The sequence below is a fragment of the Musca autumnalis genome, unplaced genomic scaffold (assembly GCF_047663935.1).
Source record: "Musca autumnalis isolate F117 unplaced genomic scaffold, ASM4766393v1 scaffold_5, whole genome shotgun sequence".
NCBI classification, from domain to species: domain Eukaryota; kingdom Metazoa; phylum Arthropoda; class Insecta; order Diptera; family Muscidae; genus Musca; species Musca autumnalis.
Window position 1 is genome coordinate 193,724,708 of NW_027412088.1, and position 21,416 is coordinate 193,746,123.

General features: G+C 26.2%; 1 protein-coding gene across 13 annotated transcripts in view; it reads left to right on the forward strand.

Annotated features, from left to right (window-relative positions):
- Positions 1–21,416, forward strand: part of a (arc) — a 262,222-nt gene that overhangs the window by 154,627 nt on the left and 86,179 nt on the right. The window lies entirely within an intron of this gene.

Below are 21,416 nucleotides of genomic sequence, written 5' to 3' on the forward strand. Positions count from 1 at the left end.
ACCTAATGGTCGCTGTAAGCAACAAAAGAGCAAGGAGATACGATAACACAAACCAAACATGCTATTGACTTAAAAATTATTATAAAGATGTTATTTTGGTCTAACGGCCATAGTTAGAAGTTAAGTCGTTGTTGTTGTTTTTTTTTTTTTTTTGTTAAATTATGTTTAGCATAATTCTGTTGTTTTTTTTATGTCTTATAACATATATATTTTTAGTTTAGTTTTATTTATTTTCATTGGCAATTTGAAAAAAAAAATAAACAAAAAACTTAAGACACGAACCTTACTTACAAAAAAATGTTCTCTAATGTTGTCATATCACGAATATGCCGCAGCCGCTCAACATTAACATATTTATGACAAAGAAAAAAAAAAGAAATTAACACCAGATTACCAGCTGTTGTGGCAACTAAGTGAATGTTTTGCTTCAAATGAAAGCCTTTTGCCAGAACAGACAAATGGAGCAGAACAAGTCAAACGGAATTTGACTCGAGTGAATTGTTAATAAAGTGTGGCATAAAGAGATGTTGCATTATATTTAGCATAGCATAGTCAGGGTAATAGAAAGTTAACAAATAACATATAACAAGTAGGATAACGGTGATGTCATATTTATAAATTAACAGGATGGTGGTGAAAATTTTCACGCCATCGGGATAAACTTTTGGGACAGTAGTAAAAACTAGACGGCGGAATCCTATGCAAATGCATATATGGGATGGTCGCAGAGAAAATCTGATTGGACAGAAACTCATATTATCTCAAAATAAAACGAAATAGGCCCAAAAATTTTTGCATATTTGCATAAAATGAGCATATACAAACCTCACGAAATATACACAAATATTTGTGGTCTAAAAATCCCACCGAAATGGCTGAAATGTGGTATTAAGTCTTCGTTAGGGGTATGAAACTTTACACCTGGAATGTGTCCGCATGGGTCCACGTCTTTATATAGCCACCATAGAATGGTACCTCCGGATTTCTGGTATTTAGAAGGTTGTGGCCTCAATATCCCTCCGAAATGGCTGACATTTTGTATAAAGTCTTCGTTGGAAGTAAAAACTCTCCACCTGAAAATTGTCAGCATAGGTCCACGTCTTCATATAGCCCCCATAGAACAGTACCTCCGGATTTCTGGTTTATAGAAGGTTGTGGCCTCAACATCCCTCCGAAATTTCTGAAATTTGGTATTTAGTCTTCGTTGGGGGTATAAAACTTTCCACCTGAAATTTGTCGGTATAGGTCCACGTCTTCATATAGCCCCCATAGAACGGTACCTCCGGATTTCTCGAATTTAGAAGGTTGTGGCCTCAATATCCCTCCGAAATGGGTGAAATTTGGTTTTAGTCTTCGTTGGAAGTATAAAAATTTCCACCTGAAATTTGTCGGTACAGGTCCACGTCTTTATATAGCCCCAATAGAACGGTACCTCCAGATTTCTGGTATTTAGAAGGTTGTGGCCACAATATCCCTCCGAAATGGGTGAAATTTGGTATTAAGTCTTCCTTGGGGGTATAAAACTTTCCACCTGAAATGTGTCGGTATAGGTCCACGTCTTCATATAGCCCCCATAGTACGGTACCTCCCGATTTCCGGTATTTTGAAGGTTGTGGCCTCAATATCCCGCCAAAATGGGTGAAATTTGGTATTAAGTCTTCCTTGGGGGTAAACAACTTTCCACCTAAAATTTGTCGGTTAAGGTTCAGGCCTTCATATAACACCCATAGAACAGTACCTCCGGATTTCTGGTATTTTGAAGGTCGTGGTCTCAATATCCCTCCGAAATGGCTGAAATTTGGTATTAAGTCTTCCATGGGGGTATAAAACTCTCCACCTGAAATTTGTCAGTATAGGTCCACGTCTTCATATAGCCCACATAGAACGGTACCTCCGGATTTCTGGTTTATAGAAGGTTGTGGCCTCAACATCCCTCCGAAATGGCTACAGCTTGGTATTTAATCTTTGCTGGAGGTATAAAAATTTCCCTCCGAATTGTGTGGGTATAGGTTTACGTCTTCATATAGCCCCCATAGAACGATACCCTCCGATTTTCGGTATTTTGAAGCTTGTGCCCTCAATATCCCTCCGAAGTGGCTGAAATTTGGTATTAAGTCTTCCTTGGGGGTAAACAACTTTCCACCTAAAATTTGTCAGTATAGGTCCACGTCTTCATATAGCCCCAATAGAACGATACCTTCCGATTTTCGGTATTTTGAAGGTTGAGGCTGAGGTTATACATTTCTCTATTTTATTGACTTGTCTGAAAAGAATTTTAAAAAGAAAAAAGGACCATCTAATCAGAAGCCAAAAATATGCCCAGTCCCAAAATTTGACATGAATCGGATCAAAAATAGGGGTTGCATAAAATTCCGCTCTCTAGTAATAACACATTTCCGCCTTCCTTATTAAACATTCCAGTCTTCTTGATAATGTGGATAACGCATTTCCGTCTTCAGGGAACGTAAACAGCATATCTCCGCATTTAGTGTAAGGTGAATAATATATTTTTTCGGACTTCAGTACATCTTGGATAACATATTCCGAACTGCAGGGCAATGGGGATAAGAGATGCTGGCATTCAGCAGAATCTGAAAAGCCTTCTGGATAATGTGGATAAGGCATGGCGGTGTTCAGGGATCTTAGATAACATACTTCAGGATTCATTAACGTGGAAAGAGATTCCGGCCTACAAGACAACGTGTATAAAACATTACAGTATTCTGGATAATGTGGATAACGCATTTCTGTTTTCAGGAGAACGCGGTTAATACATTTCGTCCCGCAGGGCAATGTGGATAACATATTGCGCCCTTCAGGGTAACGTGAACAAGAGATTCCGAAATTTAGGTCAATGTTAATAAGATATTCCCACCTTTTGGAAATATGGATAATGTATTTCGGTTTTCAGGGAACGTGGATAAGAGATACCGACCTTGAGGCTAATGTGGATAAGATATTTCGATATTTTAGAAGTGCGGATAGCGTATTTCGATTTTCAGGGATAAGAGATTTTGCCCATTTAAATCAATATGGATAAGGTATTCCAACCTTTTGGGAGTGTGGATAACATATTTCGGTGTTCAGGGAACGTGGATAAGATATCTTCGCCTCAAGATAATGCGGATAACATAATTCGATCTTCAAGACAACGTGGATGTCATATTTCGGCAATCAGGGCAAGTGTGGATAACGATACCTCCGCCTTGAGGATAATATGGGTAAAATATTTCGGCATTCAGGGCAACATTGATAACATAATAAGCCTTCGGATTACGTGCATAATACATTACATTACTCGAATAACGTTATTAACACTCTTAGAGCATTTGGATAACATGGATAATATGTTTACAGTAATCGGATAATATTGGTAACACATCTAAAACAATCGGATAACGTGGAAAACGCATTTAAATTATGCGGATAACGATAATAACACATTTAAAGCTTTCGAATAAAGTGGATAATGCATTTTAATTATTCGGATAACGTTAAAGACCTATTTAAAGCCTTCCGATAAAATGGATAATACATTTATAATATCCAAATAATGTAAGTGACCAATTTAAATCCTTCGGATAATGTGGATTATGCTTTTAAAGTACCCGGATAACATTAATAACACCTTTAAAGCTTTCGGATAACGTGGATAAACGATAATAACACATTTAAAGCTTTCGGATAAAGTGGATAATGCACTTCAATTATTCGGATAACGTTAAAAACCTATTTAAAACCTTCCGATAACTTGGATAATACATTTATAATATCCAAATAATGCTAGTGACACGTTTAAAGCCTTCGGATAATGCGGATAATGCTTTAAAGGTATCCGGATAACATTAAAAACACATTTAAAGTTTTCGGATAACATGGATAATGCACTTCTTTTAAAGGGATAACGATAATAACACATTTAAAGCTTTCGGATAAAGTGGATAATGCACTTTAATTATTCGGATAATGGTAAAAACCTATTTAAAGCCCTCCGCTAACTTGCATAATACATTTATAATATCCAAATAATGTTAGTGACAAAAATAAATCCTTCGGATTATGTGGATAATACTTTTCAAGTATCCGGATAACATTAATAACACATTTAAAGCCTTTGGATAACGTGGAAAATGCATTTCTGTTAAAGGGATAACAATAATAACACATTTAAAGCTTTCGGATAAAGTGGATAATGCACTTCAATTATTCGGATAACGTTAAAAACCTATCTAATGCTTTCCGATAACTTGGATAATGTATTTATAATATCCAAATAATGTTAGTGACCCATTTAAATCTTTCGGATAATGTGGATAATGCTGTTAACGCATCCGGATAACATTAATAACACATTTAAAGCTTTCGTATAACGTGAATAATGGATTTCTTTTAAAGGGATAACGATAATAACACATTTAAAACTTTCGGATAAAGTGGATAATGCACTTCAATTATTCGGATAACGTTAAAAACCTATTTAAAGCCTTCCGATAACATGAATAATGTATTTTTAATATCCAAATAATATTAGTGACACATTTAAATCCTTCGGATAAGGTGGATAATACTGTTAAGGTATCCGGATAACATTAATAACACATTTAAAGCTTTCGGATAAAGTGGATAATGCACTTTAATTATTCGGATAACGTGTCTAATATATTTCAAACATCCAAAAAGAAGAGAACAATTGATTTAACTTATCCGAATAACGTGAATTATTAGTTTTAATTATCCGCAGCTCATAAATGTGCCTTTAATGTGTGCGAATAAGATAATTAAAGTTATTTAAAGTCTCCGGATAATGTGGATAATACGCTTAACCTAATTTAACCAGTTAAAGTAGCTGAACTTTAATCATTCGAATAACTCTTGACCACAATATTGTAGATTTCTTTGCATTTTATGATTACAATTTCACGCCCCATTAGGCCACAACTGTTAATCTGATAGGAATATCACATATTTCTTAAAAAAAAGTAGGCTCTCCTTACATAATTGCCCATAGCAACCGTTTAATTAAGACCATTGGCCAGCCCCCACCTGCAAAACGGAATTATTAGCAAAACTTTGATAGATCGCTTCCACGTCATTTATCTGAAACAAAAAAAAAACATTAATTGAAGTTGACAAATATATTTTCCTAACAAAGTCTCTTAAATGTTTAGAAATTAGAAACAATATTGGAAGCCCACCCTCCTTTCCCCCAACAAACAGCCAATTACGTTTTGCAATACTTTTGTTGCAAATCACTGGTAATTTATCAATGTACAACAATATCGACAATAAGAAGAAGAAGCATTACAACAACAACAACAAGGAGAACAAATGCCGGAATATTTTTAAACTATAATAAAACTGTTTTGTTATAATTAAACAAAATTACTTGTTAGAAAGAACGAAAGCCTGAGAAGCGCCAAAGATTACAACTAAGGAGCCTCTTTTTTGTGTGTACAAATTCCAATGAGAGGTGGACAGTAGCAATAGATCTTCCTTACTTGTGCTTATAGAACAGCAGCTATATGTCTTGGCAAACGCCCGTTTTCTTTCTTTTTGGCTGTCCGTCCGTAAATTTTTATGTCTTGGTTTTTATTATTGATTAGATCTTTTATGGCAGCCTCCTCATTGGTAATGGTTGTTGTTGTTGTGGTTGGTACATGTGTGTTGTTCGAACATCAAAATGAAACGTCTTTTGTAACGTATTATGAAATATATGAAATTGAAATCCGGTTTCTATGTTCCGTAGCCTGGACCCGGTGCCTCTCTTTTTTGTTTTCTTTATTATCCCGATGAACAAAAATTTCCAAAGTATTTTGTTTTGTTATTATCATTTCAGTAAACAGAAGGAGTAGCCTTGTTTTCTGTGGCAGGTTGGCTGGCTGGCCTTCAATCGACTTCATATTTTTGCACTTGTGATTGCCGGCCGCCACTCGCCATCGCCTCTGCCGTCATTGTCGCGTTGTTGTTTTTCTGTGGAAAATTGCACATCTCTTTGAAGGAAGTGGAATTTTTTAATAGCTCACTAGAGAGTATATATCAAGTATTAGTTAATTGTAGAGTAAAAGATCAACAGCAGCAACAACAACAACAGCAACTACAAAAAATCATCATTAAATGTCTTAGCTGTTGTTGTTCTTGTTGTTGTTGTAGCTCAAAGGTATTTTGCCTATGGTATTAAGACAGAAATGTTTGATATGTTTTTACTGTTTGAATTGTAGCACAAAAAAAACAACCATCACAAGTATTTTCAACATTACAGTTGAAATCAATTTTCCAAAGAAGTTTGTCTGATTATCGGTTAACTTATTTCAAGTGTAATTTATCTATTTCATCGTTTTTTCTCTCTTCTCCAGTTCCATTTGCAAAGTTATCTTGAAAAAAAGAAAAACAGAAACAACACCAGAATTTTAGATTTTTTGTGTTGGAAACTGTTTATGGACCGGTTCATAAACCGTAAGGAAAACACCACGATGAGATCAGATGCCAGAGATCAGCGGCAGTTTCAAAAGGAAAAGAAATAATTATGATATTTATGTAGCTTACAGCTATAATCACCTTTAATTAATAATAAAAATGTGTTATTTGAATTTAAAAGTCATTTTGGTTGGAAAATATTGTATCGAATGTTTTCTTAGTTTCTAGATAAGAAAATAGGATTTTTTATAGCAATAATTTCGAACTCTAAATCGATTTTTATACTTATCAAAGCGATAAATGTGTTATCAACATTATCTGGATGATTTAAATGCATTATTTTCATTATCCGAAGGTAGTAAACGTGTTATCCACGTTATCCGAAAGCTTTAAATATGTTATTAATGTTATCCGGATACTTTAAAAGTATTATTCACATTATTCGAAGGATTTAAATTTGTCACTAACATTTTTCGGATATTACAAATGTATTATCCAAGTTATCGGAAGGCTTTAAATAGGTTTTTAACGTTATCCGAATAATTGAAGTGCATTATCAACTTTATCCGAAAGCTTTAATTGTGTTATTATCGTTATCCCTTTAAAAGAAATGCATTATCCGCGTTATCCGAAAGCTTTAAATGTGTTATTAATGTTATCCGGATATTTTAAAAGCATTATTCACCTTATCCGAACGATTTAAATTGGTCACTAACATTATTTGGATATTACAAATGTATTATCCAAGTTATCGGAAGGCTTTAAATAGGTTTTTAACGTTATCCGAATAATTGAAGTGCAATATCAACTTTATCCGAAAGCTTTAATTGCGTTATTAATGTTATCCGGATACTTTAAAAGCATTATCCACATTATCCGAAGAATTTAAATTGGTCACTTACATACTTGGATATTATAAATGTATTATCCAAGTTATTCGAACAAACATTATCCATTTTATCCATCTACTTTAAATAATTTGGCTACTTAAAATATGTTATCCGACTTATCCGATTAACTATAACCGTTATCCGTCATCTTTATGCACATTATCTACATTATCCGCGTCTAAAAATAAATTATCCACGTTTTCCGTATACTACAGATACATTATCTACGTTATCCGCATATAAAAATTCATTATCCACATTATCCGTGTACTACAAAGACATTATCTACGTTATCCGCGTACAAAAAATGCATTATCCACGTTATCCTTGTGCTACAAACACATTATCTACGTTATCCGCATAAAAATGCATTATCCAAGTTAACCGTGTACTACAAAGACATTATCTACGTTATCCGCGTACAAAAAGTGCATTATCCACGTTATCCGTATACTATAAATACATTACCCACGTACAAAAAATGCATTATTCACGTTATCCGTGTACTATAAATACACTATCTATGTTTTCTATGTACAGAAAATGCATTATCCACGTTATCCGTGTACTACAAATACATTATCTACGTTATCCGCATATAAAAAATTCATTATCCACATTATCCGTGTACTACAAACACATTATCTACGTTATCCGCATAAAAAAATGCATTATCCACGTTATCCTTGTGCTACAAACACATTATCTACGTTATCCGCATAAAAAAATGAATTATCCACGTTAACCGTGCACTACAAAGACATTATCTACGTTATCCGCGTACAAAAAATGCATTATCCACGTTATCCGTATACTATAAATACACTATCTACGTTATCTATTTACAAAAAAATGCATTATCCACGTTATCCGTGTACTACAAATACATTATCTACGTTATCCGCATATAAAAAATTCATTATCCACGTCATCCGTGTACTACTAAGACATCTACATTATCCGCTTTAAAAAAAAAATACATTATCCACGTTATCCGTGTACTATAAATACGATATCTACGTTATCTATGTACAAAAAATTCATTATCCACGTTATCCGTGTACTACTAAGACATTATCTACATTATTTGCTTACAACAAATGCATTATCCACGTTATCCGTCTACTATAAATACACAATCTACGTTATCTATGTACAAAAAATGCATTATCCACGTTATCTGTGTACTATAAATACACTATCTACGTTATCTATGTACAAATTATACATTATCCACGTTATCCGTATACTACAAATACATTATCTACGTTATCCGCATGTAAAAAATGCATTATCCACGTTATCTGTGTACTACAAAGACATTATCTACGTTATCCGCGTACAAAAAATCATTATGCACGTTATCCGTGTACTAGAAAGACATTATATACGTTATCCGCGTAAAAAATGCACTATCCACGTTATCCGTGTACTACAAAGACAATGTCTACGTTATCCGCTTACAAGAAATGCATTATCCACGTTATCCGTGTACTATAAATACATTACCCACGTACAAAAAATGCATTATCCACGTTATCCGTATAGTACAAATGCATTATCTACGTTATCCGCGTACAAAAAATGCGCTATCCACGTTATCCGTGTACTATAAATACACTGTCTACGTTATCTATGTACAAAAAATGCATTATCCACGTTATCCGTGTACTACAAATTCATTATCTACGTTATCCGCATATAAAAAATTCAGTATCTACGTTATCCGCGTACTAAAAGGCATTATCTACGTTATCCGCGTACAAAAAAATGCATTATCCACGTTATCCGTGTACTGCAAATACATTATCTACTTTACCCACGTACAAAAAACGCATTATCCACGTTACTCGTGTACTATAAATATATTATCCACGTTATCCGCATGCAAAAAATTCTATAAATACATTATCCACGTTATCTGCGGACAAAGTGGATAAAGTGGATAATGCATTATCCACTTTATCCGCGTAGAAAAATTACATTATCCGCATTATCCATGTACAAAAATGATATTATCGGTGTATTATAAATATATTATGCACATTATCCGTGCACTATAAATGCATTATCTATTTTATCCGTTTGCTAAAAAAAACATTATCGACGTTATCCATGTACTTTAAATACCTCAGCTACATTTTTGTATACTTGAAATATATTATCCGCGTTATCAGATGAACTATAATACATTATCAGAGTCCAACAAATACATTATCCGCATTATCCGTGTCCTACAAATACATTATTCGCATTATCACTGTCCTATAAAGACATTATCTGCGTTATCCGTGTCCTATAAACATATTATCCGGTTCTTTCGGTTTATAAATACATGATTTACGTCATATATGTATTTGCTTCAAATTCATGATCCATTATCCGGTAACCTTTAAATCCTTTAATCCACCTTATGCGGTAACTATTGAGCCTATAATCCTTCTTATCCGTTTGCTACAAATGCATTATTCACATTATCTTTATATTAAAAATATTTTTTGTACTCGATTTGTGTACATAATACACATTATCTGCCGTTTGCATAAAATGTATTATCCATATTATCCGAATCCCATAATTTTTTTCTGCACGTTATCCAGAGACTTACATTGAACTACCTACCTTATCCAAGTACTTTAAAGACTTAAAACACATTACTCCATTGCTTTATATACATTATTATCCACTTTATCCATTGAGTGGAATAATTTTATATTTATTTTTTTTATTTCCCCAAAATAGCACTTAAAACGAAAATCTTAAGCAAATCCATTGAAATTGGTTACAACATTCAAATCTGTCACATACATTCGGTTTGTTAACATCATTTGACCCCAAGAGTACATGCAATCAGCACACGTTTCGTGCCTTAAGTCTTTTTATTTCGTGCCATAGAATATTAGATTGGGCAACACCTAAGTACACACATACATACACACACAAATACTCTACGCTAGACTCAGTCACTGATGATAGTTCTCCACAAACTTTTACATGGATCAACATTAAATCTAATGATTGTTGATGTTGTGGATTATGTTGTTTATTTTTTAACAATTATTTGAATTGTTGTTTTTGCTGTTATTGGCACATTAGAGTAGGCCACGCCACAGCACATCAGACTCTACATACCTATTCCCGGCAATAATTATTGTGATTATTGTTATTATTATTGTTGTTATTATTATTTGTAAAGCCTGTACATTAAGCACAAATTGTTGCATAATTCTTTGGTGTTGTTGCTGTTGTTGTATTTCGTTAGTGATTACAACACACCACACATCTGCATTACTGTTTTAAATGCTAATGACATTATGAATCGTTTGTCCAGCAATAAGCGTTAAATGAGTGGTGGTGGTGAGTGAGTGCACTTTATGGATCTCCTTCATTCATTGAAAAAGGGGCCTACATGAACGGCATGTACTTAGGATTTATGTCTGTGTGTGAGTGTTTTACCGAAGCATCGATCATGGATTATGACATATTTCAAATGACTTAACATTAGAAGCAATATGAGATGCCTATGCTACGGCGATGATGATGATGAAACCCAATCAAGTGCGACCATCTGTTGCAGCAACAAAAGGAGAAGCATAACAAAAAACCTATTGAAGAAAATATATTCGTAGGTAGCAGATTTTTGTGTTTGAAGAAGCGTTACGAGTGCCGAGATAATAGATATGCTGGCTAATAATGCTAATGAGCTGTAAGTGTAAAGCCTATAATTTGTTTTACGCCTTGAAATATGATAAACTTGTTGGAAGTAGCTTGTAAAAAAGAGCTAATAGAATTATTGATGAGTTCGATATCGGTTTTCAGCAACCACGAATTAGGTTAAGGACAAGAAAACCACTGAATTGAAAAACTCCTCTAGTTTAGAAAAATAAATTTTAAAAGTGGCCACATTTAACGAATATAAGGTAACGTTGATTGAAATTAACTATTAACTAACCGAAATGTATATTTAACTTTGGTCACCCAGTGCGGATAATAACTCTCGGAGGTAATTACCCATTAGGTCCAAACTTTTGGTATCGTAATATTTTTTGCGGCCGCCAGACATAACACCCAAGATTCATTTAAGGTATTATATTCGATGGTCATTACTTCAGATCGTCATAAACTTCGAAAATAAAACCTTTTTATCAACTCCAAGCTACAACCTTCTGCTGCTACCACCTCTAAAAAGTTCAAAATTGTTCTCTTAAGTACAATTTTTTGGACTTCTCTTCTTACAATTCATATTTTGATTCGTCTCCGCGCCATTAGGTCCAAACTTCGGACGTTGTAATAGTTTTATCTAGAACATAACTTGAGCCAAGTTCAAAGATGGACCCTTTCGTTCTGATACCTTCTCAACAAAACTCAAAATGTTTCGCCTGAGTATAGATTAAGGATTTTTCTCGGTTTGTTTTGAAACGTTTATAGCTGACATTCCCTGGGGACCTGATTACAACAAAACATTTTCTTGTGGAAATCTTCTTGTTTTGAACCTAAGGACTAAAAACTGTTATAGCCCTAACGGCCACCACCGACAGTGGAGAATCACACGATCTAGAGGGGAGTGACAAGTGAGGGTAGAAATTAAATGGTCACTTAATAGTCTCTGCCTGGTGCCTCTAAGCTTTGGGCAACGATGTAGTAGATACTCAATCGAATATAATTTTTGGGGAAAATAATTTCTTTTGTGTATTCGATCTATTCATAAATGAGGCTGAGGGTATATCTCTGCCGGCAAAGCCGACTGTTACTTTTTTACTTATGTTCCATCATGCTTACCACCTGTGTGATGGTGGGTGAATGAGGAAATTTCTGATTTCCAACTTCACTCACCCCTACAATGGCGTTTTGCTTGGAACGGATGAGAATCTTATCGGACGGTGTAGAAGTTGGCTCTGAAGACAGGACAGCTGAGCACAATGCCCGCCAGAAGTGGTGTGTTATCTTTTGTGTATACATCTGGGTCATTACCGTTGATAAGCTGGATTAAAGTTTGGTTTCAACCTTCACTCGTTTGAATATAAAAAAATATTTTCAATATTATGTAAAAAATAATTAAATATTAAAATTAATTAATAAAAAATATCTAAAAAGTCAACAGAATTTTTAATTTAAAAAATTATAATTAAAAAATATCATCTTAGTTTTATCTTATTTTTCTGTGGCCGAAATATTAAATATATTTTTTTAAATTAAATATATGAAAATATTTTAGTATCAAAAAAAAAAAAAAAAAAGAATTGGACTGAATTGAATTGAATTTATAATTAAACACATTTTTATAATTAAAAAATTTACAAAAGTTTACAAATTATATTTAATATAATTTTAAATGTTTAATTTTTTTAGTTATAAAAAATGTTTAATTATAAATTCAATTTTCTAATTTTTTGATATTTAAAATATTTTCATATATTTATTTAATTTAAAAATTATATTTAATATTTCGAAAAAAAATTACATGAAACTAAGATGAAATTTTTTTTTAATTAAAAATGTTGTTAATTAACTTGAAAATATTTTTTGTTGATATTGAAAATATTTTTTTTTCAATTAGTTTTAGTATTTTTATTTTTGACTTATGGCCTGTTTCACTAAAACAAATACAAATTCGATCGAGGTACTACATACATTCATACATACATACATATGTTCCCACAACATCCCCGAAGGGACAACTTTTGTTTTTTGAAAAATATTTGAATTGTCATTTTTTTCAATCAAACAAACATTTCCTACAAGAACAGTAGTTTGGCAGTAATTCGAATGACATAGAGTTCGAATCGTCTTAGAGAAAGAAGCCATAAATATTGAAAATATTTTTTTTATTCTAGCGGGTGAAGGTAGAAATCAAAACTTTCCTCCTACTTACAAATATATATTTTTTAAATTAAATAAAAAAATATTTTTAATATCAAAAAATTAGGAAATTAAATTTATAAGTAAAAAAATTAATTTCATCCTATTTCTAAATATTATGTAAAAAATAATACGAACATTTATTAATTAAAACAATATTTTCAATATTAAAAAATTAGAAAATTAATAATTTTGTAAAAAAAATTAATTTAATCTTAGTTTCATCTGATTTTTCTGTAGCCCAAATATTAAATTTATTTTTTAAATAAAATATAAAAAATATTTTACTATTAACAAATTAGAAAATTGAAGTTATATTTAAAAAAAATAATTTCATCATAAAATTTTTTAGTTATAAAAGAACGTTTAATTATAAGCTCAATTTTCTAATTTTTTGATTATAAAAATATTTTCATATATTTAAATTAAAAAATATATTTAATATTTCAAATGTATGTACAAGATTTTCAATATTAAAAAATTAGAAAATTGAATTTATAATAATTTTGTAAAAAAAATTTAATTTCATCTTAGTTTCATCTGATTTTTCTGTAGGCCAAATATTAAATTAATTTTTTAAATTAAATATGAAAAATTGTAATATTAAAAGGTTTGGAAAATTGATGTTATAATTAAAAAAAAAAAATAAATAATAAATATAATATACGTTTTTTAATTTATAGATAAAACATTAATTTCGTCCTATTTGTATATTTTGTCCAAATGTTAAATATATTTTTAAAATCGAGTATAAACAATTTTTTTCAATATTATGTAAAAAATAATAAAATAAGAACTCATTAATTAAATCAATATTTCCAAAATTAGAAAATATTATTTACAATTAATAAAAGTTTTTTTAATTAAAAAATTTAATGTCATCTTTGTTTTACCTTATTTGCCTAGCCCAAATATTAAATATGTTTTTTTTTAATTAAATAAAAAAATATTTTTAATATCTAAAAACTAGAAAATTTAATTCATAATTAAAAAGAATTAATTGTATTATTTTTTACTAAATATATTTTTTTAAATTGAGTATCAAAACAATTGTTCAACATTAAGTAAAATAATCAAATATTATATAAAAAATATTTTCAATATTAAAAAGATTAGAAAATAGAATTTATAATTAAAAAACATTTTTTCCAACTATTAACTTAAATATAAAAAATATTTTTAATATCAAAATATTAGAAACTTGAACATAAATTAAAAAAAAAAATATTTAATATTTTTTATATTTAGCCCAAATAATAAATATATTTTTTAAATTGAGTATAAAAAATTTTTAATCAATATTAAGTAAAAAAGTAATAAAATATTAAAATTAAAATTAAATTATTAATAAATATTTTCAATATTAAAAAATTAGAAAATAGAATTAAAATATTTAATTTCATTTTCTCTTTCTATAGCCCAAATATAAAATATATTTTTTAAATTAAATATAAAAAAAATATTTTTAATATCAAAAAATAAGAAAATTATATTTACAGTTAAAAAATGTTATTTCATCTTTAAATTAAGTGTAACAAAAATATTTTCAATATTACATAATAAAATGCATTTTTTAATTAAAACAATATTTTCAAAATCCTAAAAATTGGAAATTTTTTTAATTATAAATGTTTTCATGATTAAAAAATTTAATTAGATTTAATATAATACATAAAAATATTTTCAATACAAGATAAGACTAATAAAATATTAAAATTTAATTTAATTAATTAAAAAATATTTTCCAAATATTAAATATATTTTTAAATAAAAAATGCTTTTTTATATCAAAAATTTAGAAAATTCAATTTTATATTTTGCCATATATCAAATTTATATTTAAAAAATATTCTCAATATTATGTAAAACAAAAAAAAAATAATAATTAAAAAATATTTTCAATATAAAAAAATTAGAACATTGAATAATTAAAAAATTGATAAATGTTTGTTTCCAAATATTAAACTAAGTATAAATAATATTTTTAATATAAAAAATTAGAAAGTGAATTTAAATTTTGAATTTTATATTTCGCCCTAATATTAAATATATTTTTTAAATTGAGTATAAAAATGTTTTTCATTATTAAATAAAAAGTTAAAGGTTATTAAAATTAAAATTCAATTATTAAAAAATATTTTCTATATCAAAAAATTAGAAAATACAATTTATAGTAAAAACATTTAATTTCATCTTCTCTTTCTATAGCTATATATAAAAAAAATATTTTTAGTATTAAAAAAATCGAATTTATAATTTAAAAAATTAATTTCATCTTATTTTCCAGTAGCCCAAAATATAAAATATCTTTTTTAAATTAAATATAAAAAATAGTTTTTAAATTAAATTAAAAAAATGTAATATCAAAAAATAAGAAAATTATATTTACAGTCAAAAAAATTTATTTCATCTTTAAATTGTGTATAAAAAATTATGTAATTATTTAAATTATTATGTAAAAACATAATAAAATAAAACTTTATTAATTAAAACAATGTTTTCAAAATCATAAAAATTGGAAAATTTTTAATTATAAATAAATGTTTTTATAATTAAAAAATTTAATAAGATTTAATATAATATAACAATATTTTCAATATAAGATGAAACAAATAAAATATTAAAATTAAAATTAATTAATTAAAAAATATTTTCAATTTCAAAAAATTAGAATATTGAATTTATATATTTTGAAATAAAAATATATATAAAAAAATATTTATATAAATTTAAAAAATTTATATAAAAAAATATTTTCACTATTATGTAAAAACATAATAAAATAAACATTTATTAATTAAAACAATATTTTCAATATCATAAAAATTGACAAATTTTCTAATTATAAATAAAAGTTTTTATGATTAAAAAAATTAATAAGATTTAATAAAATATATAAAAATATTTTCAATATAAGATAAAACAAATAAAATATTAAAATTAAAATTAATAAAATTAAATCAGTTGAAGAAAGTACTTGGCATCAAACTTACCACAACTCTCTTTCAATTCCCTGAAGATGATTGGAGGTTCCAATCGAAATATTGGAAAATAAAGAAATTTAAAATCAGAACACCAGATTTTTATTTAAAAAGCCTGCGACCAAACAATCCTTAACCCGCGTTACAATTAATTAATTAAAAAATATTTTCAATTTGAAAAAATTAGAAAATTGAATTTACAATAAAAAAATTCTTTATAATTAAAAATTTAATTTCAAATAATAAATATACTTAAAATATTAAATAAATTTTAAATATAAAATATATTTTGAAATAAAAAAACATATTTTTATATCAAAAAATTAATTGCATTTTTAATTAAAACAATATTTTCAAAATCCTAAAAATTGGAAATTTTTTTAATTATAAATGTTTTCATGATTAAAAAATTTAATTAGATTTAATATAATACATAAAAATATTTTCAATACAAGATAAGACTAATAAAATATTAAAATTTAATTTAATTAATTAAAAAATATTTTCCAAATATTAAATATATTTTTAAATAAAAAATGCTTTTTTATATCAAAAATTTAGAAAATTCAATTTTATATTTTGCCATATATCAAATTTATATTTAAAAAATATTCTCAATATTATGTAAAACAAAAAAAAAATAATAATTAAAAAATATTTTCAATATAAAAAAATTAGAACATTGAATAATTAAAAAATTGATAAATGTTTGTTTCCAAATATTAAACTAAGTATAAATAATATTTTTAATATAAAAAATTAGAAAGTGAATTTAAATTTTGAATTTTATATTTCGCCCTAATATTAAATATATTTTTTAAATTGAGTATAAAAATGTTTTTCATTATTAAATAAAAAGTTAAAGGTTATTAAAATTAAAATTCAATTATTAAAAAATATTTTCTATATCAAAAAATTAGAAAATACAATTTATAGTAAAAACATTTAATTTCATCTTCTCTTTCTATAGCTATATATAAAAAAAATATTTTTAGTATTAAAAAAATCGAATTTATAATTTAAAAAATTAATTTCATCTTATTTTCCAGTAGCCCAAAATATAAAATATCTTTTTTAAATTAAATATAAAAAATAGTTTTTAAATTAAATTAAAAAAATGTAATATCAAAAAATAAGAAAATTATATTTACAGTCAAAAAAATTTATTTCATCTTTAAATTGTGTATAAAAAATTATGTAATTATTTAAATTATTATGTAAAAACATAATAAAATAAAACTTTATTAATTAAAACAATGTTTTCAAAATCATAAAAATTGGAAAATTTTTAATTATAAATAAATGTTTTTATAATTAAAAAATTTAATAAGATTTAATATAATATAACAATATTTTCAATATAAGATGAAACAAATAAAATATTAAAATTAAAATTAATTAATTAAAAAATATTTTCAATTTCAAAAAATTAGAATATTGAATTTATATATTTTGAAATAAAAATATATATAAAAAAATATTTATATAAATTTAAAAAATTTATATAAAAAAATATTTTCACTATTATGTAAAAACATAATAAAATAAACATTTATTAATTAAAACAATATTTTCAATATCATAAAAATTGACAAATTTTCTAATTATAAATAAAAGTTTTTATGATTAAAAAAATTAATAAGATTTAATAAAATATATAAAAATATTTTCAATATAAGATAAAACAAATAAAATATTAAAATTAAAATTAATAAAATTAAATCAGTTGAAGAAAGTACTTGGCATCAAACTTACCACAACTCTCTTTCAATTCCCTGAAGATGATTGGAGGTTCCAATCGAAATATTGGAAAATAAAGAAATTTAAAATCAGAACACCAGATTTTTATTTAAAAAGCCTGCGACCAAACAATCCTTAACCCGCGTTACAATTAATTAATTAAAAAATATTTTCAATTTGAAAAAATTAGAAAATTGAATTTACAATAAAAAAATTCTTTATAATTAAAAATTTAATTTCAAATAATAAATATACTTAAAATATTAAATAAATTTTAAATATAAAATATATTTTGAAATAAAAAAACATATTTTTATATCAAAAAATTAATTGCATTTATAAAAACATTATTTATAATTAAAAAATTATTTAATTAAAAAAAGCATTTTATGTTTCCGTAGCCTAAATATAAAATATATTTTTAAATTTAAATATAAAAAATATTTTTTGTATTTTTTTTTTAATTAAATATAAATATAATTAAATAAATATAAATTGAATATATAATAAAAGGAATAATTTCATCTTATTTGTATATTTTGAAAAATATAAAATATATATTTTTTTAATTTTCAGTATTATGTAAAATCATAATAAAATAAAAATTTATTAATTAAAACAATATTTTCAAAATCATAAAAATTAGAAAATTTTTTAATTATAAATAAATGTTTTTATAATTAAAAAAATTTAATAAGATTTAATATAATATATAAATATATTTTCAATATAAGATAAAACTAATAAAATATTAAAATTAAAATTAATTAAATAAAAAATATTTTCAATTTAAAAAAATTAAAAAATCTTTATAATTAAAAAATTTAATTTCAAATATTAAATATATTTTAACTATTAAAAATATTTTTAAAATAAAAAACATATGTAAAAAAAGAAAATTTAATTTATAAAAAAACATTATTTTTAATTAAAAAATTAATTAATTAAAAAAGCATCTTATGTTTCCGTAGCCTAAATATAAAATATATTTTTTAATTTAAATATAAAAAATATTTCTTGTATTTTGTTTTAAATTAAATATAAAAAAATATCTTTAATATAAAAAATTAAAAAATTGAATTTATAAAAACATTATTTATGATTAAAAAATTAAGTAATTAAAAAAAGCATCTTATGTTTCCGTAGCCTAAATATAAAATATATTTTTAAAATTAAATATAAAAAATATTTTTTTTAATTTTTTTTAATTAAATTTAAAAAATATATTTAATATCAAAAAATTAAAAAATTGAATTTATAATGAAAAAATAAGGTCATCTTATGAAAATATAAAATATATTTTTTTAATTTGAGTATATACAAATATTTTTAACATTATTTAAAAATAATAAAATAAAAATTTAGTAGTTAAAACAATATTTGTATAATAATTGTATTTATAATTAGTTTTATCTTATTTCCCTGTAGTCCAAATATTAGATATAATTTTCAGAAAAATTGGAAAATTGAATTTTTTATTAAACAAATTAATTTTGTCTTATTTTTGTATTGCCCAAAATATTAAATATTATTTTTAAATTAAATATAAAATATATTAATTAAAAAATCTTCGTTGTCAAAAAATAGAAAATTTAACTTATAATTAAAATATTGATAAATGTTCGTTTCCAAAGTCTCATAATTTCATCATCTTTTTCTCCAATAACCTAAATTTTTAAATTTTTTTTTAATTTCAAAAATATTTCCCACATTATATTTTATTTTTTTGTGAATCATTGCAGTGCACAAAAATCTCTCAGACACACATGCAGACGAAAAAGTCATTAAGCAATTTTATGCAATCTCACTTCTTTTATTGATTTATAATTTATACAACAAATACTAATTTTCCAATGCACACGAAAATCATTGATTTAATTGGAAAAATTTTAAATTTTCCCAGCAAATTAATGATGCTGCTGCAGATGATAAAAAACACGTTTGGCCGATCAGTACTCTCGAAGATGAGTCGAGGAAACATTTGTGTCAAGTCATTGTAAATTATTACAATTAAATTCATATGTTGAAATTTCTCTAATGCTACTGTTCAAAATTTGTGGTTCTACTTTTCAAAGAAAACAATTTTAAGAATTTTTTAAGAGAAATTTCCATTAAAATTTTTTCTAAACAATGAAAAAAAATTCTAAGATTTTTTCTATTGGTATCATTTGTTCTAGATTTTCTTTCTAAAGAAAAGAATATCTTTTGAAAACAATAATAATAATTAAATGAAATTGGAAATAACTCAATTGACAATTGTGATGTGCTTTCTTTTTATCTTTCGATTTTCTTCTTCTTACCATATATGTATGTCATTAGAGCTTTATAGCATCAATAACTATGATTGTTTACTTTCTATTTGTGAAATGTGTGTGCGTATTGGTGTTCGTGTGCCTGTTTTGCAAAAATGATGATATTTTGCTACTGTCGCCGCCACTGCCTCTTAGAAAATTAATTGAGTGAATGAAAGTTGATTGTCACTTAGTGGGAATGTGTGTTAAACGTTATCTGTTTTAATAACGGTCCAATGTCTGTGTGTGTGTTTTTTTCTGGTGACAATATGCTTAATGATGTGCTAATTTCTTTGGAAAACAAGCTATAGAACACTATTAAGTTTCTAGAAAAAGAATATTGGCAATAATGGTCATTAATTAAAATTGTAGATTCAAATATTTTTTTATATTAAAAATATAAACATTTGTACTGGATTCCTATAATGCTAAAAGTTTTTTTGTTTTTTGCAAAAAAAAGAATCAATTAAAATGTTAGTTTGTGTCTTAAGTCTTTTGTTTATTTTTAAGCCTATAAAAATAAACAAAAGACTGAAGACACAAACTACCGTTTCAATGGAAAATTTTAGCAAAAAAAAAAACTTTTCTAAGAGCCATAAATCTTAATCAAGCTTTCTTTGTTAGATAACATTTATATAATACGGGAAGGTGTACTTAGCTGACTCGTCATAATTTAATTACAAAAAACAGCTTCTTTATTGGCCAAGTACACCTTTCTTTATTATATAAAGTCTTTATAGTCCCGTAATCATAAACTGTTAAAGGGTTAAAAAAATAAGGAAACTACTTATGCCCCAAACACATATTTACATAAGGGTTTCCCGCTAAAATATTGCAAAAATTAAAAAATAAAAATAATTTTAAAAGTTGCCCATTAAGTTAAGTCAAGCTTTCTTTATTAACTAAATAAAAAAACAAATAAAATAAGTACAACTATTTCGTAACTAAAAATGTGTGTTGTTACGGCTAATCTTAAGCCTTAATTAAGATCACATATTTTGCACATTTTCTTTATAATCACATTTTTTTTTTGGTTTTTGCTCAACTTAGAATTTCCAAGAAATCACATTGCAAAACTCCAACCAACCATCCAGTTCAATAGACTTCTTTTTCATGCTCTACAAGAAAGAAATAAAACACATGTAATTAAGTTTTATTTGCTCAAGACACCACAATGACAAAAACATGAACAACAACACCATCATAACGCAAGAAACAAGAAACAAAAAATAAACAAAGAC